Genomic DNA, 12,587 nt, shown 5'->3' on the forward strand with positions numbered 1-12,587 from the left:
GTACCTAAAAATAGCCAGGAGTTCATAGGTACGGTACCTAGAAATAGCCACATCCAGATTTTAATTCAAATTATTATTATTATTATTATTATTATTATTATTATTATTATTATTTTTTATTTTTGCACACACACACACAGTCACATGACCTTATTTCTGTGATGTCATAAAACTAGGATCTGCTTACCTATTATGTGAGGTTCTGTTCACATTTGCATATGATGATGTCATAATGCACATATTTGCATATGATGATGTCATAATGCACATATTTGCATATGATGATGTCATAACGGAACCCTGAGGGGATATAAACCCTGAGCGCTGTGACATCACAGCCATTTCTTGAGTTGATGCTTTTGCTGACACTTCACTTTGGTTCTGGAAGAGCGAACTAGTTTGTACTACATATCTAGTGATTACTTCCATTCATTCTTACTGATCTTTGATCAGGGCCCAGTAATATCGGAGCCACCTGAGAACTTAGTTCTCTAATATTTCATCAGAACCGCCTTGGTAACTAAGCCATGAGCGCCCGAGAGCTGCGTCAGCTGATAGCTGACAATGATACATGGCTGCGCCGACCGGAGAATCAAGGTAAGTGAATTGTTCAGGAAGAGAGAGACAATATTCCCCCCACCCTAGAGGAGATTTCCTGGGAGGAGTTATCCCTGGGCTCTGCTCAGCAATGTTTCAGGGTAAACAGCACATTTTCCATTCCTAGTCGTTTGGGGTGGGTTTTACTTTCCTCCGAATTCCACCCCTGCCCATGATAGAAAACAGAAGTTCTTTATTCAGGCAATTTGACAAACTGGGCCCCATAATCACAAAACAATAACCCGTCTAATACATAACTGTTATTCCCAATAAATCAATAAAAGAAATCCCAACAACGTTAAACCCCCCACTCTAAGGGTATGTTCACACGGAGGAAAAGGTCACGGAACATTCCGCAACAGGAAAAGACAAAAGGATATATCCAGCACTCGGAATCCGGCCTAATAAAAATAAACTTAACTTTTATTAAGAATTGGTCATTCTTCCATTAAAAATTTTTGATCATACGTGGGGTAAGCTAATGTCCCTTGTATGATCATAATTTTTTAATGGAAGAATGACCATTTCTTAATAAAAGTTAAGTTTTATCTTTATTAGGCCGGATTCCGAGTGCTGGATATATCCTTTTGTCTTTTCCTGTTGCTGCATTTTGGCTTAGCCGAGAGAGCCATTATCCGTGCACCGATCTTTTGGAATCCTGCTACAACGCTGACGGCTCTGACACGTGAGTAGTGCACTTCTAAATTATTATCATTTTTTCTATATTAAGAGCTGTGACCTTCATATCTTTTTCACGGAACATTCCATTTGAACATTCCGCGACGAAATGCCGATGCAGCATCAGCTTTCTATCGCGGCAACCCACTCCTGTGTAGGCCCGAATAAATGGTCAAGCCATGGAATTCACATATCAATATGATCAGCAAAGTGAGATTTTGCTGAATAGATTTCTGGCGAGAGGTTACCCTCTTTGAACGGGCAGCGGAACAAACAAGGCTAACCCCGAGAGAAACTGCCGCTATTATTATACCCTGGGGTCTTTTCAGACCCTGGAGTATAATAATCAGAGACTCAGGGGAGGTGAAGAAGCATAATAAACAGTGTAACTCACCTCTCCGGGATCCATTGTTACTCCTAGCACAGGCTTCAGGACTTTATGGCAATGTCCCAGACGTGACATCCCCACGTGACTTCTGGGACATTACTGCTCAGATCTGTTTTCAGGGCATCCTGTCTTGGGCTGGTTAAGAGAAAAAATAAGGAAAAAAATAAACTGGTAAAATTACCGCCCCTTTGAAAGTGCTGCCTGAGGCGGCTGCGTGACCTCGCCTCAGAGGTGCGGCCCTGGTTGGGGGAAAGCTAGCGCTCACCTGTGTGGAGAGGGAACTTATGGGCTTTAATCCTTGGTGGCCAGCGCACATACAAGTCTATGACAGGGAGAGGCTGTTGCTTGTGTTTCCAGTTAATTTAGGGAACTAACAGCCCATTGGGGTTAGTGTTTACTGGGGAGAGTGCCTTCTATGCCTCCCTGTTGTTCTTAATGGCATATGCTATGGACATGCATTAATCCCCGCGATTATCAGGTTGGGCAATTATATCTCCCAAAGATCTTTGTTTGGCATTAGATTAGGCTTCTAATCTCTATAAATCCCCATTAGATTATTATTGTTTTGGTCCCTGTATGATTACTATACACTATGAGCAGCGGAACCGTTAGGGCTAGTTCACACGGGGGGCAATGAGGCAGATTTTGACAGCAGATTTCACCTCAAAACCTGCCTCCATACAATGGTGGTCTATGGAGACTGCTAGCTTTCATTATTCACTTTAGGGGAGGGGAAAACCGCCTGTCATTTTCTGAAAAAACTGCTCCAGAAAACGCTCCAAAAAACACCTCAAGGTAAAAAAAACCGCTTCCTAATTAGGAAGCGTTTTTTTTCGGGACCAAAATAAGCCAGGCAGTTTTTACGTGTGAACTAGCCCTTAGCATTGGAGATTTAACATTGCTGGGAGTTCTTTTATTTATTTATTGGGAATAAAAAAAAAAATTCAGACGACTTATTGTTTTGTGATTATGGGGCCCAGTTTGTCCAATATTAGTTGATGGCGTCCCTTCATCCAGTGAATGATATATATCTTTATTCAGGTTACTGTTGAACTTAACTATACTGGGGTCTCTTCTCCTCAAAACCCTTAGCAATAACAGGATCCATTCCTATGGGCTAAATGTGTTACCTTTATATATTTACAGGTCAGGCAGCAATTGTCCATAGACTGAGGTCATCCCTAGGACATCATGGAGAACCTTCTACTGGACATCAAAGAAGCAGGAATCCTATCACTGCGAGGACAGGGAGACGCGACAGAGCTCCTCCACAGCACAGAGGACTAGAAGAGAGCAGGGAAAGAAGCCGCTCTCCATTAAGACCCGCCCCTGCAGAGCCCTCCAGAATAATAGGAGAGAGTAGCAGTGATAGCAGCCGTCCAGCAAGTGGATCCACAGCTGACACCACTGAATTTCAACGGCCAAATCCGGTTCCACCCCCTGAGGATCCAATTCCAAGCAGATCTCCTGTATACTCCTACCCTGCAACCCGTGCATTCAGTAGATTCATTCAGCTGCTGGACATGGGTGGGATGACCCCAACGTCACCGGCAATGCCACAGGGGCAACCACTTGAACCACATGCACAATATCTACTCTGGCAGGAGAGACGGCGGCGTCCGCCCAGCAGAAGAACTCTGCAGATTCAGAACTTACCCACTAGAGAGGTAATATCTCAGGAGGAGGCCCAGTCATGTGTAATCTGTATGACTGAATATGAGATTGGAGAGCGAGTCACAGAGCTTCCCTGTACTCATAACTTTCATCAGGGTTGCATCTCGACCTGGCTCCGCTCTCACTCTCAGTGCCCCCTGTGCCGTAACCACTGCTTCCAATGAAGCCCCATGAAGGGCTATGAACAGAGACATCCCAAAATAATGGAAGGTAAGCCATCTATATTTCATCTTTTCCCTCCGCCCTATCAGATGTATGTGACATGTAACATAGAAATAATAACATTTTATCTTTTTCTATCCAGAAAGAATATCCAAGCCTGGAAAAAGAACAGCCTGAACTACAATCCGTTACAGGACACGGCAGCTCCAGACCCGGATGGTGCCATATACTTTATTCCATGGCAAATTCTTCCTAAAAAAAAAAAAAAAAATGTAAATAAAAAAAAAAAAAAAAAAAAGATTGTGTAAATTGTTTTTCTTTTTTTTACTGTATATAATAATATTTTGTGATCTAGGAGCCTATAATGATAAGTAAGACAGAGGTAGCAGTTACACCAAATACACGACCGCACCAACAAATGCTCCAATATATGGCAGATATATGTAAATGTGTATATTGTGTAATGAGGAGATCATAGCTCCAGGGGCTGCGGGGAGGGCAGATATACATGGGCCTAAGTGCACAAGGAGGCTCAAGGCCCCTCTGTTATTCTCCAACTCTCTCAAAACATCTGGGAGGGGCCCCTGGATATGATAAGGTGGTATAGGTGAACTGTCTGGCGGTATTATATGAGCAGGGAATACAGGGCCGCATTAAATATAGGGAAGATGGTGCACTCCTATCTCTTTTTAGTGATTATTATGTAAGACAAAACATGGAGATGCCGGGGATTGAACCCGGGGCCTCATACATGCAAAGCATGCGCTCTACCACTGAGTTACATCCCCTCATACACAGTGTGAAAATGCTCATGTTTCTGAGACTACATACCACCTATATGGCAGTATTACATTGGTATTATTATTATTATGGGCAGGTATATGGCATTTATACACTCACCGGCCACTTTATTAGGTACACCTGTCCAACTGCTCGTTAACACTTAATTTTTAATCAGCCAATCACATGGCGGCAACTCAGTGCATTTAGGCATGTAGACATGGTCAAGACAATCTCCTGCAGTTCAAACCGAGCATCAGTATGGGGAAGAAAGGTGATTTGAGTGCCTTTGAACGTGGCATGGTTGTTGGTGCCAGAAGGGCTGGTCTGAGTATTTCAGAAACTGCTAATCTACTGGGATTTTCACGCACAACCATCTCTAGGGTTTACAGAGAATGGTCCGAAAAAGAAAAAACATCCAGTGAGCGGCAGTTCTGTGGGCGGAAATGCGTTGTTGATGCCAGAGGTCAGAGGAGAATGGCCAGACTGGTTCGAGCTGATAGAAAGGCAACAGTGACTCAAATAGCCACCCGTTACAACCAAGGTAGCCAGAAGAGCATCTCTGAACGTACAGTACGTCGAACTTTGAGGCAGATGGGCTACAGCAGCAGAAGACCACACCGGGTGCCACTCCTTTCAGCTAAGAACAGGAAACTGAGGCTACAATTTGCACAAGCTCATCGAAATTGGACAATTGAAGATTGGAAAAACGTTGCCTGGTCTGATGAGTCTCGATTTCTGCTGCGACATTCGGATGGTAGGGTCAGAATTTGACGTCAACAACATGAAAGCATGGATCCATCCTGCCTTGTATCGGTAACGGTTCAGGCTGGTGGTGGTGGTGTCATGGTGTGGGGAATATTTTCTTGGCACTCTTTGGGCCCCTTGGTACCAACTGAGCATCGTTGCAACGCCAAAGCCTACCTGAGTATTGTTGCTGACCATGTCCATCCCTTTATGACCACAATGTACCCAACATCTGATGGCTACTTTCAGCAGGATAATGCAATGCCATGTCATAAAGCTGGAATCATCTCAGACTGGTTTCTTGAACATGACAATGAGTTCACTGTACTCCAATGGCCTCCACAGTCACCAGATCTCAATCCAATAGAGGAGCATCTTTGGGATGTGGTGGAACGGGAGATTCGCATCATGGATGTGCAGCCGACAAATCTGCGGCAACTGTGTGATGCCATCATGTCAATATGGACCAAAATCTCTGAGGAATGCTTCCAGCACCTTGTTGTATCTATGCCACGAAGAATTGAGGCAGTTCTGAAGGCAAAAGGGGGTCCAACCCGTTACTAGCATGGTGTACCTAATAAAGTGGCCGGTGAGTGTATATTTCCACTTTACTAATCACATAATGATATCCAGTAGTATCAGCACAATAGGGCTACACGTAGTATATTGTCTCTGGAATTGGAGTATTTGTAGAGGTTTCCTATAGGGGATGTAGCTCAGTGGTAGAGCGCATGCTTCGCATGTATGAGGCCCCGGGTTCAATCCCCGGCATCTCCATGTTTTGTGATAAACACCTACAAAAACATCAAAGATCCAGAAAACTGATAAATGTGCAGGAATTCAGGAAACATCTGCCCGTATCCTATTAATATTATAAAGGTGTGAGTTTGGATGTTTGTGTGTTTGAATGTTCAGATGTTTGTTCCTCAATCACAGCCAAACGGCTGAATGGATTTTGGGGAAATTTCACACACACATACATATTGCCCAGGAAAAGGTAATAGGCTACTTTAAATGTGGGCCACTCACCCCAAATCGCCACCGTGACCCTCCAAAAAACCCTCTGGCACGGCTGTAGCAGCTGGCATTCTGCCAGCACTGGTCTGTGCACGCACCTCCTATTGGTGCATGGCAGGCTGTGGGCGGGTTCTGGAGCCAGGGCTGCGGCACCATAGGTTGGGGACTGAAGGTGGGCGTGCCGATTCAGCAGGGACACAGTGAGCAAGATGGCGGCAGCCCACATGGTCCCAGCGCCGTAGCTATCCCAGGCCACCTACACACTTCGCGGATGGCTAAGGAGGAGGCTGCTGCACCCGACACACCACATAACAGGTCAGTGCAGCAGAGACAGGGGGTTGGGGAGGGGGTTGGGGAGGGGGTGTCCCGGGGAGGACAGCTTCATGTCCCCCCCCCCCCCCTACATCACCCCAGTGTAGTTGGACTCACCTTGCCACACTCCCCCGCGGCTCATAGGTGTTGGGCGGCTGGCTGCGTATGGCAGGTAGGCTGCAATAGAGGCGCCGGTATTCTGCAATGCACTGTATAATACCGGCGCCTCTATTGCAGTCTACCTGCCTAGGATGTAATCAACTCAAACACAAAAACATTCATGTATCCACTTCAGCTTGTAAGCACATATTGGATACGGATCCTTGTAGACCAGGGCTCGGCTCCGCAGTGCAGCGAAAGACTGACAAGCCAGGAAAGCAGCGCAAGGCCCCTGCTCTGCCTCATATATGCCACAGGCAACCAGCCGCCCGACAACTATGTGCAGTGAGCGAGCGGAGAGAGCGGCGGGGGAGCGTGGCAAGGTGAGTCCAACTACACTGGGGCCGATGTAGGGGGGGGGGGACATGAAGCTGTGAGCAGAGATGGGAGGCAAGAAACTGGGGGAAGAGATGGGGGGACAAAAAACTGGGGGGACAAGAAACTGGGGGCAGAGATGGGGGGACAAGAAATATAAGCGGTTCAGCGCCACCGCCAACCCGCAGACGAAGTCGCGGGTAACTGCTAGTAGGGCATATGGTGCACTCCTACTGGGCCCTATGGTAGCGGGGGCCTCTTGGGACACCAGGACAGTCCCAGTTTACATCTGCTGTGAGGCCTTAGGAGGCAGATTGCTGAATCCAGGAGGGGGCAGCACTGAGAGCATTTGTTGGGGGAACCTGGCGAGATTTGTCTCATGAGATCTCCTGGTGGTTTCGTCCAGACCGGAAATGTGCAAAACGGAACTGCGGTACATGTCACTGAGCTGTTAGTGTCCTTGTGAACCCAATATAGACTAATGCACCTTCTATAGGGGATGTAGCTCAGGTAGCACTACTAATGTGTATAGTATGGGAGTATTATCCGTGTGCACTATATGGTGGTATTATTGTTTTGCACAGTGTGACAGTATCATTTATATTCACTCTATGTATTTAGTATTTGTTTGTAGGACAGTGTTATTTCGGTGTGCTGTATGTGGGCGCTGTATGGCTACATTATATCTGTATGGCGGTATTATTATTATATATTTCCACTTTACTAATCACATAATGATATCCAGTAGTATCAACACAATAGGGCTACACGTAGTATATTGTCTCAGGAATTGGAGTATTTTCAGAGGTTTCCTATAGGAGATGTAGCTCAGTGGTAGAGCGCATGCTTCGCATGTATGAGGCCCCGGGTTCAATCCCCGGCATCTCCATGTTTTGTACAGGTTTATCTAAATACAATAAAGATGACAAATTTCATAGCTCAGGTGTCTGGATGTTCCTCAAATAACTGGATTTTGTCAAAAAATAAGCTTAAAAGTAAAAAGATTGTATCGTTCACCATCATATAATGTGGAAACATAAGCGCATGGTGGACAGTAGGGGGCAGTCAACTCATACACAAAAACATCCATGTACGCACTTCAACTTGTAGGGACATATTGGATACGGATCCTTGTAGACCAGGGCTCGGCTCCACAATGACAGGAGGTGCAAGATGTCAGGCACATGATAATTTATACTGGATTTCTGGCATATCACGTTGGTGGTAGGATGTGAAGTCACCAGATGCTGCAGGATCACCGGCAATGTATTCCTGTACATGTATTGTGCGGACTAGACTGCCCCCTAGTGTCCATCATTTTCTCTACAGACAAAAGGTTAAGCTCTTTTACATTAAATTCCGTCTTCGTATTATCCCCGAACATATTTCGTGTGACTTCCTGCCTGTATATCAGTTTTACTGACCTTTGATGTTTTGTAGTTCTTTGTCTCAAAAGATGGAGATGCCGGGGATTGAACCCGGGGCCTCATACATGCAAAGCATGCGCTCTACCACTGAGCTACATCCCCTACACAATGCTCCTACTTATGCTCCCAATGCATCCGAGAAAAATAGTCATGCTTACACTTCAGCCCTCCAGGGGGCCCTGTGCGTTGCATATCACATTGCTATTAACAACATCCTGACACTGTTCAGCCTCAGCTACATGATATGAGACGCATGGAGCCCCCTAGAGGACTGAATTGTAAGCAAAGGTGGCTGTGGGCAGCGGCAGGGATCGGTAACTAAATAGGACCTAATACCTGCTGGGATTATTTCCCCTCAGTGCAGGGGCTCAATGGAACGTGTTGTTTCATCTCAGAATTGGGAACGTTAGTGGAATAGTTATACAGGGGATGTAGCTCAGTGGTAGAGCGCGTGCTTTGCATGTATGAGGCCCCGGGTTCAATCCCTGGCATCCCCATGCCCTGTACAGGTTTATCTAAATACAATACAGATGCTACATTTCAGTGCTTAGGTGTCGGGATGATCCTCAAACAACTGAATTGTGTCAAAAAATAAGCTTAAAAATAAAAGATTGTATCGTTCACCATCATATAATGTGGAAACATAAGCGCATGGTGGACAGTAGGGGGCAGTCAACTCAAACACAAAAACATCCATGTACGCACTTCAACTTGTTGAAACACAAAAGTGTTTCTTTTACGTGTACTGCGTGGTAGCACTGCTAATGTGTATAGTATGGGAGTATTATCCATGTGCACTATATGGTGGTATTATTGTTTTGCACAGTGTGACAGTATCATTTATATGCACTCTATGTTTTTAATATTTATTTGCAAGACAGTGTTATTTCGGTGTACTGTATGTGGGCGCTGTATGGCCACATTTTATCTATATGGCGGTATTATTATTATATATTTCCACTTTACTAATCACATAAGGATTTCCAGTAATAACAACACAATAGGGCTACATGTAGTATATTGTCTCTGGAATTGGAGTATTTTTAGAGGTTTTCGTATAGGGGATGTAGCTCAGTGGTAGAGCGCATGCTTCGCATGTATGAGGCCCCGGGTTCAATCCCCGGCATCTCCATGTTTTGTGATAAACAACTACAAAAATATCAAAGATCCAGAAAACTGATGAATGTGCAGGAATTCAGGAAACCTCTGCCCGTCTGTATTATAAAGGCTGAATATTATCTGTTCACCATTTTAGACTCCTATGTCGATAGTGACCACTAGGGGGCGGTGTAGCTGACACAATACATGTATAGAAATACATGGCCAGTGATGTAATAAATAGTCCTCCTTAGTGACTGCAAACTTGGACACAAAGGACCTGCGCTTGCCAAATGGATGAGTAAATATACGATTATTATTGAACAACACACTACGCATTTCGGGCATAACTCTGCCCTTCTTCAGGTGTAAAAGTTCTTTACCGTCAGGCCAGGAGGCTTGTTAACCCGGCGGAAGGCAAGGTTCCATACACCCATACATACACCCGTGAGGTGTGAGGTAACCCTGCAGCTGCATCCAATCCTGAGAGGGATCCTTGGCCAAGTGATCCCATCATCAACAAAACAGTTGTGTATGCACACTACCTAAAAGGTGAGCCTGTTTTTTGTCATCTGAAATTATCACTATCAGTACGATCTCCACTACGGGTTGCTCGGTGTTTCTTTTGTTTTTGAGATCTGAGAAAAATAGTCCTGCTATCTATCATTCGCTTACACTTCAGCCCTCCAGGGGGCCCTGTGTGTTGCATATCACATCGCTGTCAACAACATCCTGACACTGTTCAGCCTCAGCTACATGATATTTGATGCATGGGGCCCCCTAAAGGACTGAAATGTAAGCAAAGGTGGCTGTGGGCAGCGGCAGAGATGTGTAACTAAATAGGGCCTAATACCTGCTGGGATTATTTCCCCTCAGTACAGGGGCTCAATGCAATGTGTTGTTTCATCTCAGAATTGGGAACATTAAAGGAATTGTTATGTAGGGGATGTAGCTCAGTGGTAGAGCGTGTGCTTTGCATGTATGAGGCCATGGGTTCAATCCCCGACACCTCCATGTTTTGTACAAGTTTATCTAAATACAATAAAGATGACAAATTTCAGAGCTCGGGTGTCTGGATGATCCTCAAACAACTGGATTTTGTCAAAAAATAAAAAGATTGTATCGTTCACCATCATATAATGTGGAAACATAAGCTCATGGTGGACAGTAGGGGGCAGTCAACTCATACACAAAAACATCCATGTACGCACTTCGACTTGTTGAAACACAAAAGTGTTTTTTTTACGTGTACTGCGTAGTAGCACTACTAATGTGTATAGTATGGGAGTATTATCCGTGTGCACTATATAGTGGTATTATTGTTTTGCACAGTGTGACAGTATCATTTATATGCACTCTATGTTTTTAGTATTTATTTGTAGGACAGTGTTATTTCGGTGTACTGTATGTGGGCGCTGTATGGCTACATTATATCTGTATGGCGGTATTATTATTATGTATTTCCACTTTACTAATCACATAATGATTAGAGATGAGCGAACAGTGTTCTATCGAATTCATGTTCGATCAGATATTAGGCTGTTCGGCATGTTCGAATCGAATCGAACACCGCGTGGTAAAGTGCGCCATTACTCGATTCCCCTCCCACCTTCCCATGCGCCTTTTTTGCTCCAATAACAGCGCAGGGTAGGTGGGACAGGAACTACGACACCGGTGACGTTGAGAAAAGTAGGCAAAACCCATTGGCTGCCGAAAACATGTGACCTCTAATTTAAAAGAACAGCGACGCCCAGGTTCGCGTCCAGCTAGCTAGGGCTTAGATTCTGGGTAGGCAGGGACAGGCTAGATAGGAAGGAGAAGACAACCACAACAGCTCTTGTAAGAGCTAAATTCCAGGGAGAAGCTTGTCAGTGTAACATGGCACTGACGGGCTCAATCGCCGCAACCCAGCTTTCCCAGGATCCTGAATGGAATACACTGTTAGTGTATTCCCGTATACCCGATATATACCCCCGATACCCGTTCCAACGGTGTGCCCCCCCACCTTCACCCCAGAAATACCCTGCAAGTCCCCTAGCAATAGAATTGGGGCTATATACACCCACTATTTTTGCTACTGCCATATAGTGCCATTGTCTGACTGGGAATTCAAAGAATATATTGGGCTTACATATAACTTCAATTCCAGGGAGAAGCTTGTCAGTGTAACGTGGCACTGACGGGCTCAATCGCCGCAACCCAGCTTTCCCAGGATCCTGAATGGAACACACTGACAGTGTATTCCCGTATACCCCATATATACACCCCAAATCACCGTTCCAACGGTTTGCCCCCCACCTTCACCTCAGAAATACCCTGCAAGTCCCCTAGCAATAGAATTGGGGCTATATACACCCACAATTTTTGCTACTGGTATATAGTGCCATTGTCTGACTGGGAATTCAAAGAATATATTGGGGTTACAAATACCCTCATTTCTTGCTACTGCCATATAGTGCCAGTTTCTGACTGGTAATTCAAAGAATATATTGGGGTTACGTGCACCCACAATTTTTACTACTGGTATACAGTGCCATTGTCTGACTGGGAATTCAAAGAATATATTGGGGTTACGTGCACCCACAATTTTTACTACTGGTATATAGTGCCATTGTCTGACTGGGAATTCAAAGAATATATTGGGGTTACGTGCACCCACAATTTTTACTACTGGTATACAGTGCCAGTTTCTGACTGGGAATTCAAAGAATATATTGGGGTTACGTGCACCCACAATTTTTACTACTGGTATACAGTGCCATTGTCTGACTGGGAATTCAAAGAATATATTGGGGTTACGTGCACCCACAATTTTTACTACTGGTATATAGTGCCAATTTCTAACTGGGAATTCAAAATGCGCAAGGCTCCCGGAAAGGGACGTGGACGAGGCCGTGGGCGAGGTCGGGGGAATGGTTCTGGGGAGCAAGGTAGCAGTGAAGCCACAGGGCGTCCCGTGCCTACTCCTGTGTCCAGATGCTCAAACACTAGAGTCTCCTCCATCTCCGTTCGATTTGGTGGTGGATGACCAGCAACCCACCCTCATCGACGATGATGTGACGCAGTTGCCGTCAGGGCATCCAGTTGACCGGCGCATTGTGCGGGAGGAGGAGATGAGACAGGAGTTGGAAGAGGAAGTGGTGGATGATGAGGACACTGACCCGACCTGGACAGGGGGGATGTCAAGCGGGGAAAGTAGTGTGGATGTTGAGGCAAGTGCAGCACCAAAAAGG

At 45.3% G+C, this 12,587-nt stretch overlaps 7 non-coding genes across 7 annotated transcripts; 5 read left to right on the forward strand and 2 right to left on the reverse strand.

The window, feature by feature from the left end:
- Nucleotides 1-4,215: 4,215 nt before the first annotated feature.
- TRNAA-UGC (transfer RNA alanine (anticodon UGC)) lies at nucleotides 4,216-4,287 on the reverse strand. Its single transcript has one exon. It is a non-coding gene; the product is annotated as a tRNA-Ala (tRNA).
- Nucleotides 4,288-5,731: 1,444 nt separating this feature from the next.
- TRNAA-CGC (transfer RNA alanine (anticodon CGC)) lies at nucleotides 5,732-5,803 on the forward strand. The gene has a single exon. It is a non-coding gene; the product is annotated as a tRNA-Ala (tRNA).
- Nucleotides 5,804-7,646: 1,843 nt separating this feature from the next.
- TRNAA-CGC (transfer RNA alanine (anticodon CGC)) lies at nucleotides 7,647-7,718 on the forward strand. Its single transcript has one exon. It is a non-coding gene; the product is annotated as a tRNA-Ala (tRNA).
- Nucleotides 7,719-8,286: 568 nt separating this feature from the next.
- TRNAA-UGC (transfer RNA alanine (anticodon UGC)) lies at nucleotides 8,287-8,358 on the reverse strand. The gene has a single exon. It is a non-coding gene; the product is annotated as a tRNA-Ala (tRNA).
- A 323-nt stretch (nucleotides 8,359-8,681) lies between these two features.
- On the forward strand, nucleotides 8,682-8,753 carry TRNAA-UGC (transfer RNA alanine (anticodon UGC)). The gene has a single exon. It is a non-coding gene; the product is annotated as a tRNA-Ala (tRNA).
- Nucleotides 8,754-9,316: 563 nt separating this feature from the next.
- On the forward strand, nucleotides 9,317-9,388 carry TRNAA-CGC (transfer RNA alanine (anticodon CGC)). Its single transcript has one exon. It is a non-coding gene; the product is annotated as a tRNA-Ala (tRNA).
- Nucleotides 9,389-10,296: 908 nt separating this feature from the next.
- Nucleotides 10,297-10,368, forward strand: TRNAA-UGC (transfer RNA alanine (anticodon UGC)). The gene has a single exon. It is a non-coding gene; the product is annotated as a tRNA-Ala (tRNA).
- Nucleotides 10,369-12,587: the final 2,219 nt, after the last annotated feature.

The sequence above is a fragment of the Leptodactylus fuscus genome, unplaced genomic scaffold, assembly GCF_031893055.1.
Source record: "Leptodactylus fuscus isolate aLepFus1 unplaced genomic scaffold, aLepFus1.hap2 HAP2_SCAFFOLD_410, whole genome shotgun sequence".
NCBI classification, from domain to species: Eukaryota; Metazoa; Chordata; class Amphibia; order Anura; family Leptodactylidae; genus Leptodactylus; species Leptodactylus fuscus.